General features: G+C 34.9%; 1 long non-coding RNA gene across 5 annotated transcripts; it reads right to left on the bottom strand.

Annotated features, from left to right (window-relative positions):
- Nucleotides 1-734: 734 nt before the first annotated feature.
- On the bottom strand, nucleotides 735-4127 carry LOC113293617. Of its 5 annotated transcripts, none has more exons than XR_003332398.1 (8): nucleotides 4000-4127; nucleotides 3814-3892; nucleotides 3410-3636; nucleotides 2767-2929; nucleotides 2305-2697; nucleotides 1365-1426; nucleotides 934-1235; nucleotides 735-853 (listed from the first exon to the last, which is right to left on the bottom strand). It is a non-coding gene; the product is annotated as an uncharacterized LOC113293617 (long non-coding RNA). The 5 variants fall into 5 exon arrangements; XR_003332400.1 differs by having other exon boundaries at nucleotides 2305-2427; XR_003332399.1 differs by having other exon boundaries at nucleotides 2305-2929; nucleotides 3783-3892.
- Between the last annotated feature and the right edge of the window lie 6860 nt (nucleotides 4128-10987).

Raw genomic sequence — 10987 nt, 5'->3', positions numbered from 1 at the left:
AATCAATTTTAATTAAAAACTTGGGATCTAATCTCTGGCAGTACAAAAACATACTTCTCAGAAAAGAAAAAAAATTAGGCGAATCAAATCAAAGATTAATATTTATGGAATAGGTGTACTTATCATCCAAAAAGAAGAGCAATTATGTCATTTATAGCAGACACAAAAAAAAAATAATTAAAAAAAAAACTATGAGCACCATGTGAATCAAACAGACATGTCAGAGGAGAAAGCACACCCAAAATCACAAGTTATGTATAACCAAAACGGAGCATAGATTTCTTGAAGTATCCAAAAACAAATCCAAACAAGAAGAGACGAAATTTTATGATTATCAATCATACATGTCATGTGATCAAAAATAAATAGCATAACATATCCAGATTATTAAAAAGAAAAACTAATAATTATACCATTTTCAGTCAATCATCAACACATATAGATGTACACAAGGGAACAAATGGAAGACAATTAGGTAGTCGGATTCCTCATAGATCACATCACAAGTTTTAGAAAAAAAAATACAAATGAAAAACATACCTTCTTAACCGAAGATTGAAAAAGGTAAAAGAAATCAGGCGCCCATAAACAGTCTATGACAGGGCTTTTGGGGTACCGATTGAAGAGAACGCGAAGAAAGAAAAAAAAAATAAAAATTGCGGCGGCGAGAGAGCTCATGCTTGATAACGTTTTGTAGTATCAATTAGGTTAAAGCAAGAGATAGAGATGGAGAAGGAGAAGAACTTCTTATTGATAAAGAGGCATCATAGATTACATACATACAATGTTCTCTATATATAGGAAAGGAAAAACCTAGTTATCTAATGAACCGCACATCCATGAGCCACAGGCCCTATAACAAATGATATATTCAAGAGATCAAAATTTGAAGAAATTAACACAAAAGTAGGCTAGATTTTTTTTTAATCATACCTCAACACCAATTTTAAAGTCCAGAAATGGGTTGTTAGTTGTTCCGGCTGCTGCCGATAATCCCCCTTTCTTGTCTAAGCCGAAAAAAGAGTAATTTTAAAATGCATCGAGACTGCTTGCTTCCAAACGGGCTAAACCTGGGCTAAACCATTGAGACTAATGTTATCCCCTAGCATCAAATCTTGGCCATGGTATGTTGATGAAGGTAAATTCAAATCAATGGTCCTACGGAATCCAGCTGCGAAAGCAAATCAAGAGGTAGTAGACTGGCAGAAGGGAAGACTCTCAAAGAGTACCATCAGCTATGAATTAAAATAAAGAAACATGTCATCAAAATCAAAATCAAACCAACTCAAATAAAAATTATGAAACATGAAATCATCTGAAAACAAACCTCAATTTGGACAAAGATTGTATTTATGAAATCGAACCTCTTAATTGGGCAGAGGCGCAGAGCATATATTTCAAGTGCTTAACGATCTCAGTTCACCTTCTGTGAAAAGGACAAATAGTCCCACATCATTAGTTTCCGCATAATGAACTTAAAATATAATATGAAAGGGCCGTTCCATTCATTGCGAATTGGTTTTGAGTTGGATGCCCGCAGACTTTAACATGGTATCAGAGCAGGCTATTTGCGACAAGTCATTGACCGCGCCTTTATTCCGCGTCACCCGATTTATTGTCCACGTATTAGACCCAACGAGGCTACACGTGAGGGGGCGTGTTGAGATTATTAGTCCCACATGGTTGGGTTATCTAAGATCCTGCGGTTTATAATCCCTTAGGGCCTCTCCACTCATTGCCAATAGGTTTTGAGTTGGATGCCCGTATTCTAACATGATATCATAGCTAGGTCCCATACGCGGGGTGTAGGCCGAATTAGTAGCCGTCGTGACCCGAGTGGTCACATGTACACCCGTGACCGAATGACTGGTCACTCGTATGACCTGTACGTGGGGTGGACCGTGATCGATGTCACCTACACACCCAATACCCACACGTGCGTAGGTCCACGTGTTAGGCCGAGTGATTGGCCTTACACGTGAGAGAGGGTGTGAAATGAACAAATAGTCCCACATCCCTAGTTTTCGCATAATGAATTTAAAATATAATATGAAAGGGCCGCTCCACTCATTGCCAATTGATTTTGAGTTGGACGCCCGCGGACTTTAACACCTTCAGTGTTGAAATGTACTATCACTAATATATTTTGGTATGTGAGAATCGCACTGTGATTTTGCGTCTTAGATGCTTGGCTTCATTCATGCATGTATTTGATTTCCCTGATAGTTTAAGCAGTTCGAGTATTCGAGTATTGTATCAATGTAAAAAATTGTATTAGTAATAGCTGAGCTAATTAGTACTTACATCAACGTCCATAAATACCATTTTCACTGCTGAAAAGGGTTCTTAACGTCCAGGATCTCATGATTTTAGCTTTTCATTGTCCTTGAACGGATACCATCAGCAATTTAGGTGTGAATCCATTTCCTAATTTTAGAGCAACAAAATGAAAAGTCCCACCGAGAAAATTCAGCAGATAACGGAAGAAAAAATTACTTACGAAGAAATCACATCAATGTTTAAACCATTTAACCAAAATGGTTTGTTGTGCGTGATAAACGTGTTTCGAAGCTAAAGGTTTCCTGGCCATCATCCGTATTTGGTTCATTCATTATGTTATACTCGATCCATGAATCACTACTACCATAATTGTTCCCACTAACAACGTACATATAGAAAACAAAAGTTTCTCTTCACCTAAAAATCAACACAAAATAAATCATCAACATACATAGCAATTAAACCAAAGAAAGGAAAGGACCATACATCTTATTTTAAGAACACAGAGTTCATAGTTTCACGGAATTCAGTTGTATTTGAGATGGCTTCATTGATTACACTCAAGCTGGTTTCTTTTGTAGCTTCTTCAATCACAAACCAAATGATCAAACCCTAAAATAAGCCAAGAAAAATTTGAAGCATCATAACCCTGCAAAAAAATCAAGAAAACCATATCCAAAAAATACGGGAGCTTTAGTTTTCTACAAACATAAGATTAGTTGTGAAAGAACAATCAGCAATTATTAAGAAAACTCCTAGAATTTTTTTTTCTTCCAAAACACCATATTGTTGCCGTCTAAATTTGGCATACCGGATTTAATATGGATGGTAATTATAGATTTGGCATGAGAATTTAAATGATGGTAACCGGATTTAATATGAATGGTAAGTATAAATTTTTCGCATAAGTTTGATTTAGGAATATCTCTGATTGCGATAATTATTATCGATATTATCTTAATGTGATATTTTTCGGATATTCACATTAATTGTTGCAATATCTTTGCCCACAAAATATGAGCATATCTTTTCCTACAAAGATATTGCAACCAAAGTCTTTCTGATCGGGTAGCTAGATCATGCAACAACAACAACAAAAAACGGATATAACCATTCTTACAGACCTTACCTTATCGATCATGAAGAAGAAAAAAATAACTGCGAAGGATCATAATCTTTCTGATCTGGTATATCACACAACAACAACAACAACAGTGAAGCAGGAAGGGCTAAAACACAAAAAATCATAGGGAAATATAAGCGCACATTCCTTATTGGCTTATAAAAAAACATGATTCTGAATCTCCTCATCAACATACTTTTGCAGCTTTCTAATCTGCTGATTTTTCGCCATGCCTGCCATCATTGGTTGGAATCAAATAAGAACTCAAAGTTCCATTAAGAACAAAAACCCAGGGTTTTAACAATCAAATGATCAAAATACCAATGAAAAATAGGAATCTAAAATCGAAAACAAACATCGTGCAAAAAAAAAAAATCACCTTGAAAATATTATCGTGCAAAAAAAATCACCTTGAAAATATTTCTGATTTCTCCGGATGTTAGTTTGCAGCAAAGCCAAAAAGTCCCGACTTTTTTAGGTGTCCAGTACCTGTAAACCAAAAACCACCATCAATAATTGAACCTTAATATCAAAAATACCTGCAATATAATGGCAAAAATGATAAACCCTAAAATTCAAAAACAATAAACCCTAACCGTGTGGGGAAAAGAAAAAAAAACTATAAGGAGAATGATGAGATCCCGCACTTGTTGCAGCACTTTATATAGAGAGCATCATGACAAATTTTACAATTATATATAATGACGAAATAGTAAAAAATTCCCGGTTAAGGTAACAAAATCTCATACAAAATAGCCGCAATTAATTAGTAACCATGAAATAAAGATTATGGAAATAGTGAATTAATGATGAAATCGTGAATTAATTATTAACCATGAAATAATATTTTTTCGACGAAGAAAATAATATCTAAAGATTTTGTTTACATTTTCTTTGTTTTTTTAATCATAGAAAAAAAACAAATTAAGAAGAATAATTTTTGGAAATCATAGTTTTTTGAGTGCTTGTTTGTTTTGTATTAGCTATGTTCAAATCATAATCTTTGTTCTAAATCATTCATACAGATTACTAACAAAAATCCAACTGTTGTGCAGAACCACCAACGACAACAAAGATTTACTAAAAAGAGATTCATGACCGGGCTAATCAAGTTTGGTGGAAAACAGATTTATGACCGAGCTAATCAGGTTTTTTTGAAATTTTATTTTTTCTTGATTTAATTGATAGTTTGGGATGTAATTAGGAAGATTACATTTTTTAAGAATGTAAACGGACACAATTGATAGTTTGGGAATGTAATTAGGAAAAATAACATTTTTTTAGAATGTAAACGGACACTGGATGCTTGATGATCATGCGATTTATTTTCTCATCACGTGATGATTTATTTTTTTGATTATCATGATGAAATCACGATTTGATAAATTATTGGCATGTTATGAGATTTTCAAGATTTTGTTATCTGAGGCAATAATAAGATTTTTCAAGATTTAGTTATTTTATTTTTAGAAAAATAATATTTTATTAGTTAAAATTCAATATTTTATACTAAAAAAAGTAAATGGTGGGGCCAGAATCAACCAGAGGCGAGAATTAACGTGGAGCTCCGGTGAATGAGAACGCTTTAAAAAAACTCTCTTATTATATAGAAAATGTTAGTCTTTTTTTTTTTTTTTTGGGTTTGGTCTTGTCCTTGTTGAGCAGATTATATTTTTCATTTATCGTGGATTTGCCTACCAAAAAGGTAAGTAACATACTCAAAATTTTATTTTATTCTTTCATTTATTTTTTAAAAATAAAGTAATATTTTTTTAAACTTTTATTTCTTTGTACATAAGTATTTTATTCCTTTATTCGTAAATATTTTTTACTTTTTTAAAAATAACTAAAAAAACAGGTGCATACACCAATTGCATTTTCGTCTGGCACCGATTTTAGGAAAACATGTGGTTTAATACGGTGAACCCCCTGGGTGTTATCATCTGAAACACCATAAGCCTTTGCCTTGTGCCATTGACCAGTCTCTGGTTGTAGGTATATTGCTAAAGGTAACTCGAGCTTACCTAAATAGTGAACCCCCAGCAGTTGCATGTGCACAAATTTTTGCTTATCGCTAGTGGTTGTACTTGTGTATGCGTCATTGGATACGTGTAGGAAATAGACTTGAAGAAAGCGATATTTTTTGTTTGAATCCAACCCGTTACACAAATTAAGGTGGTACATCTTTTTTTTTTGCCGAAATGGTTAACGAGAATGAGACCCAGTTAATAAAACCCTTAGAGACTGTATGAATCTGTCTACAGTAGTACGTGACCCAGGGGTAGTTTTACCAACCTCTACTGTCCAATTTGATATTAAATCTGGGACAATAGGCATGCTTCGTACTTTTAGGGGGTTAGATAATGAGAACCCGTATACCCACATAAAAGACTTTGAAATGACTTGTGACACAATGAATTAACAGAATGTCTTCAAAGATGTGCTTAGGTTGTGCTTGTTTCCCTTCTCTGTTGATGAGAAAGCCAAAGAGTGGTATCAAATTATTCCCTCCAAAACAATCACCTCTTGGGATGGTCTTGTAGAAGTTTTTGTTAAAAAATTCTACTCACACCATAAGAATGCTGCTATTCGGAAGTCCATCCAAACCTTTAAGCAAAAATTAGGTGAAACCCTTCATGATTATGTAGAAAGGTTTAGTGAATTGTTATACCAATGTCCACATCATGGCTTTGAGAAAGCCCACATGGCCCAAATTTTATATGAGGGCCTAGATAGTGAAACAAGGTTGCAGGTAGAAACAATGAGTTGTGGAGAATTCACCCATCAGGACCCAGATACATGTATTGACTCGTTTATCGAGTTGTCTGAGAAAACTAGGCAATGGGCATCAATGAGAGAACCATAAATATCTATAAATACTATCCATAGGGTTGATAGAGTAGATAATGGGCCAGATATTCTTAGGCGTCTAGAGGCCTTATAATTGAATCAAGGATCACACCATGCTAGATACGAAGAACAAACCCATGCTCTTTATAACAACTTTAGGTTTGAAAACCGTCAGAGGTTTGATCCATAATCAGGGACCTATAACCCCAGTTGGATAAATCATCCTAACTTTTCATGGTTTAAGGCCCACAATCAAGGTCAGACTAGTAATCCCCAGGCTCCCCAAGGTTTTGGCTATATTAAGAATCCTTCAGGACCAACACAATTTCAAAGCCTTTCCGATAAGAATTACATGAGTTTAGAAGAGTCTTTCACCATCTTATCTCATAACACTGCAGTGTTTAAGCAATCGGTTGAGAAAGATTTACAGGAAAACTCTCAGGCTACTTCCGAGCTAAAAACCTAGGTTAGTATAATTGATGAGTCTTTGAAAGAGATAAAAAACGCAAGTTCTCTATGTTAGAGCATAGCTCGGTCAACCTCGCATTCGTTGCTACATCAAGCATGTTTTTCAATGTTAGTGATCAAAACTATGAGTCTTGATTTCTAGTATATTATAGCTAAGTCTCGGACTAGGGTAGAAAAGTGTAGTTGAGCTCAAGAACTTCATGGCGATTCATCATGCAACGACGAAGATCTACACAAGGAACCGTGGAACTTCATCAACAAAAAGGTATGTGGAAACTTGAACTTATCTATCACTCAAAAGTCTATCTATTCTATCTCCTACTTCTTATGAGACAAAAAGTCGTACGCTATATAGACTGGATCATACACATTTGACATTTCGAGCTGAGTATTCACTACTTATCTTTTTCTCGAAATCGTGTGTTGGTAAAGCATTTCGCTTTGATCAAGTTTATTTTCACCTAGTGACGAAAGTCATGAAAAGTTTCAATTACTTAGAGAATTGCTCTGACGTGAAACGGTCTGTAATAACGGCCTCTAAGAATGTCTCAATGATTGGAATGAGAGTTTAGATTACATAACCATGTATTCCTTAATCCGAAGTTTTCGAACTTTGTTGATTGAGAGAAACCGAAGTTTAGAATTGCTAATTAATCACAAGGTTCGAGAACTTGCTCATATAAAATCCTGTTGAGTGAGTTGTGTTAAAAACATGTATACTTGTTGCTTGCATCTGTTAAGTTAAGCTATTTTCTTATCGTCCATAGCTAAACTTGTGTGACAGATCCGCTAATATCAACTATTGGTTAAGTCAAAAGAAAATGTTGCACAATGTCTTAAAATTTGTCTTTAGGACCTGATTTTCAAATGTTTGAAGGACTTTATTTCTTGGGTATTTGTTGTACTCGAACGGATTCCGTTCTGGCCTCAGTCAACAGTTTTTTTTGGAACCCTAAATTGTTGTCCCCAAGAATAAATATCCAACTTCTTAGGTTTAGAAGTCACGTACGTGTACTTCTGGTGGTTTCTGGATTTTCAAAGAATGTCTTCCTTCTCTTCCTACTATGGTGGTTTCGGAAAAGGATTTCTTGACAAAAGTGTTGAGGTTGACTCCAGGAGGAAGAGAACACTTGTAGAAGAAGATCATCCCAATGCTTCATGCTTCTTTGCTTATTCTCATGAAGATGTTGAGAAGGATGATATGATCTCTGCTGAATTTATTCATGATTTTCTTAAGTACTTTTGGGAAGCAAAACAACAGCTTGTTGATACTTTAAAAGGTCTTGATAAGGTGAAAACTGAATTGGAAAAGGTTGTGTCTGACCTTGGTCTCATAAAATCTCAAATCAATGATCTTCGTAAAAAGAATCATCTCTCTGATGAAGCAGAGAAGGATGGCGTTCACAAACCCGAAGACTCCATGTCTTGTGAGGATTCTGTACTGCCCATATCCCTATTCGCTGTCAGGGAAACGATGGAGTCTGATTCTCTCTAGCTTGTCTTTTTAGTTACCTAGTATGTCTTCTTTTTGGATTAGTTGGAAGAATAACTGGCGTTTCGAATAGCGAAGATTGTGACTACACATAGCTATTTTGTTTTCATCTTCTTATGTTATATTTTAGGTTTATTTGTTTTAAATTCTAAAAATATTTGGAGGATGATATGATTGCAGTATTAATCTGTTTTGAAGTATTGCAATATTTTTATGGGATATGTATTGTTTGCTTCCGTGAACTTGAAGGTCCCATATTTTGTCAAAAGTAAAGTCGTTCATAAATTGATATTCGTATTGATAAAAGGACAAATGGACTTTTGAAAATTACAAAAGTTATGCCTATGCAGTCATTTATTTGATGAAAAATAGGATGAAATCTTTTGTTTGACAAGGATAAAGTCTATTATGTCGTTATGCAAATAGTGATGGAAAATAGAATAGATCCTTGTATGTTATCCACGGTGTTGATCTTCATTGATCCATTTTGTTATGTTTTACCGTGAAGGCTCCATTGTATATCTTATGTTGAGCACCTTACAACTATGTCGATTAATATTGGCCTTGTTGGTTGTTCCATGAGATGCTATATGTTGAGCATTCTTGAACTAAATTAATCATCTTGATTGGTTATTTAGTTATTTGCTCCGAAAGTCTTCTTTTGTCGAGCAAAATTTTTTGACAATTAAATTGATTGCTTCGGTGATTAGTTTGGTTATGTATTCCAATTAGATTAATTATAGGTTCTCTTGTAACTAATCTAGTTGAGTTTTTCATATATTCCACAAGTTCTTGTGTTGATTATATGAACGACTATACTAATCATGTTCTATTGGTTGATGTAGTCGTATATTTCGTAAAGTTTTCCTTATGTTGAGTATTTGAACGATTAAGGCAGTCATCTGCGTGTGGTTATCTTAGTCGTAGCTCCGTGAGTTTTCTTATGTGGAGCACAATCAATTAAATTGATCACTTTTGTGGTTTGGTTTAGTTGTTATCCGATTAAATTAATCATGGGTTTACTTGTGATTAATTTGGTTGAGTTTTGGATATAGAAAATCATTTCCATGGTTTTTGGTGTCCAATTAAAAAATCCTTCTTTTCTTTCGAAATTAAGGTCGCTCTTGTTGTTCTTTCGGGAATGACATCAAATGGGGGAGAGTTCTTTTGAACTTGTGCTTAATGGTAATATCTTGCGGGGTGTGCGGCTGTGGAATTTTATAGGGGTTATCTTGTATCTTAAAACTCCATGACGAATGTATTTAGCTTCGGCTTTATGATTGCATCTAAATTAAGTTGGTATGTATTTTTTTTCTTTTAGTCTATGAAATGTCTCTTGTGGAAATTTCATTATGATCCCGTTCTTTTACCTTTGCCAATTTTATTGACAAAAAGGGGGAGAAATAATGTAGTTCACGCTACTACAAATACATATGGTTTTCGGATCATTATGTAAGGGGGAGTGGTTTTCATGATCGAGATGGAGTATTAACTAAGGGGGAGTGATACATATCACCATAGTATTGTTGTTAAAGTCGTGATGCAATTGTACTTTGATGTTACATAATGATACTATGACACTGTATAATAATGATCGAGAATCTCGATTTCTCTCATTGTTATAGCTACGGATCTTCAACAACGGTGGTGCTAAACTTACAACCTTTGGGATCCTTGGAGTACTTGGAAGGACGAAGATTTCAAGGAACGTTGAAGATTAGACTATGGAATAAAAGCCACTAAAGTTTATCTTTTTTGTATTCCATATGTAATAAAAGTTTTGTCACTAAAATTGACAAAGGGGGAGATTGTTAGAGCATAGCTCGGTCGACCTCGCATGCGTTGCTATATCAAGCATGTTTGTAAATGTTAGTGATCAAAACTATGAGTCTTGATTTCTAGTTTATTATAGCTAAGTCTCGGACTAGGATAGAAAAGTGTAGTTGAGCTCAAGGACTTCATGGTGATTCATCATACAACGACGAAGATCTACACAAGGAACCGTGGAACTTCATCAACAAAAGGTATGTTGAGACTTGAACTTATCTATCACTCAAAAGTCTATCTATTCTATCTCCTACTTCTGATGAGACAAAAATTCGTATGCTATATAGACTGGATCATACACATTTGACATTTCGAGCTGAGTATTCACTACTTATCTTTTTCTCGAAATCGTGTGTTGGTAAAGCGTTTCGCTTTGATCAAGTTTATCTTCACCTAGTGACGAAAGTCATGAAAAGTTTCAATTACTTTGAGAATTGCTCTGACGTGAAACGGTCTGTAAATAACGGCTATATAACGTCCTCTGAGAATGTCTCAATGATTGGAATGAGAGGTTAGATTACATAACCATGTATTCCTTAATCCGAAGTTTTCGAACTTTGTTGATTTAGAGAAACCGGAGGAATTGGCTTTTCCAAGTCCGCGAACCCATTCCACGAACTCAGTCCGCGAATTCAGTCCGCGAACTGACGGAAGTTCTCTTACCGATAATTTCTGCTAGGATTTTCCAAAAACTTGTTTTCGTGTTTAGTCCGCGAAACTAGCGAAGTCTTTTTGCTGAGATTTTCTGCTGAGTTTGGAAAATTATGTCGGTTGCCTTAAGTCCGCAAACTTGTTTGTGAGCTTAAGTGGTTATGATCTAAAGATGTGCTCTGAACATGAAACTTAAATTACTAAGGGATGCTTTATGCAAACCGTGGCTATAAAGTTCATGAGCCGATTCGATGAATCGAATCATCTTTGTTTCAATTGTGTCTTGTGTAGTTACA

This window comes from Papaver somniferum, chromosome 7 (assembly GCF_003573695.1).
Source record: "Papaver somniferum cultivar HN1 chromosome 7, ASM357369v1, whole genome shotgun sequence".
Lineage (NCBI taxonomy): Eukaryota > Viridiplantae > Streptophyta > Magnoliopsida > Ranunculales > Papaveraceae > Papaver > Papaver somniferum.
The sequence above is the reverse complement of the archived record's forward strand: the minus strand, read 5'-3'. Positions and strand labels throughout refer to the sequence as shown.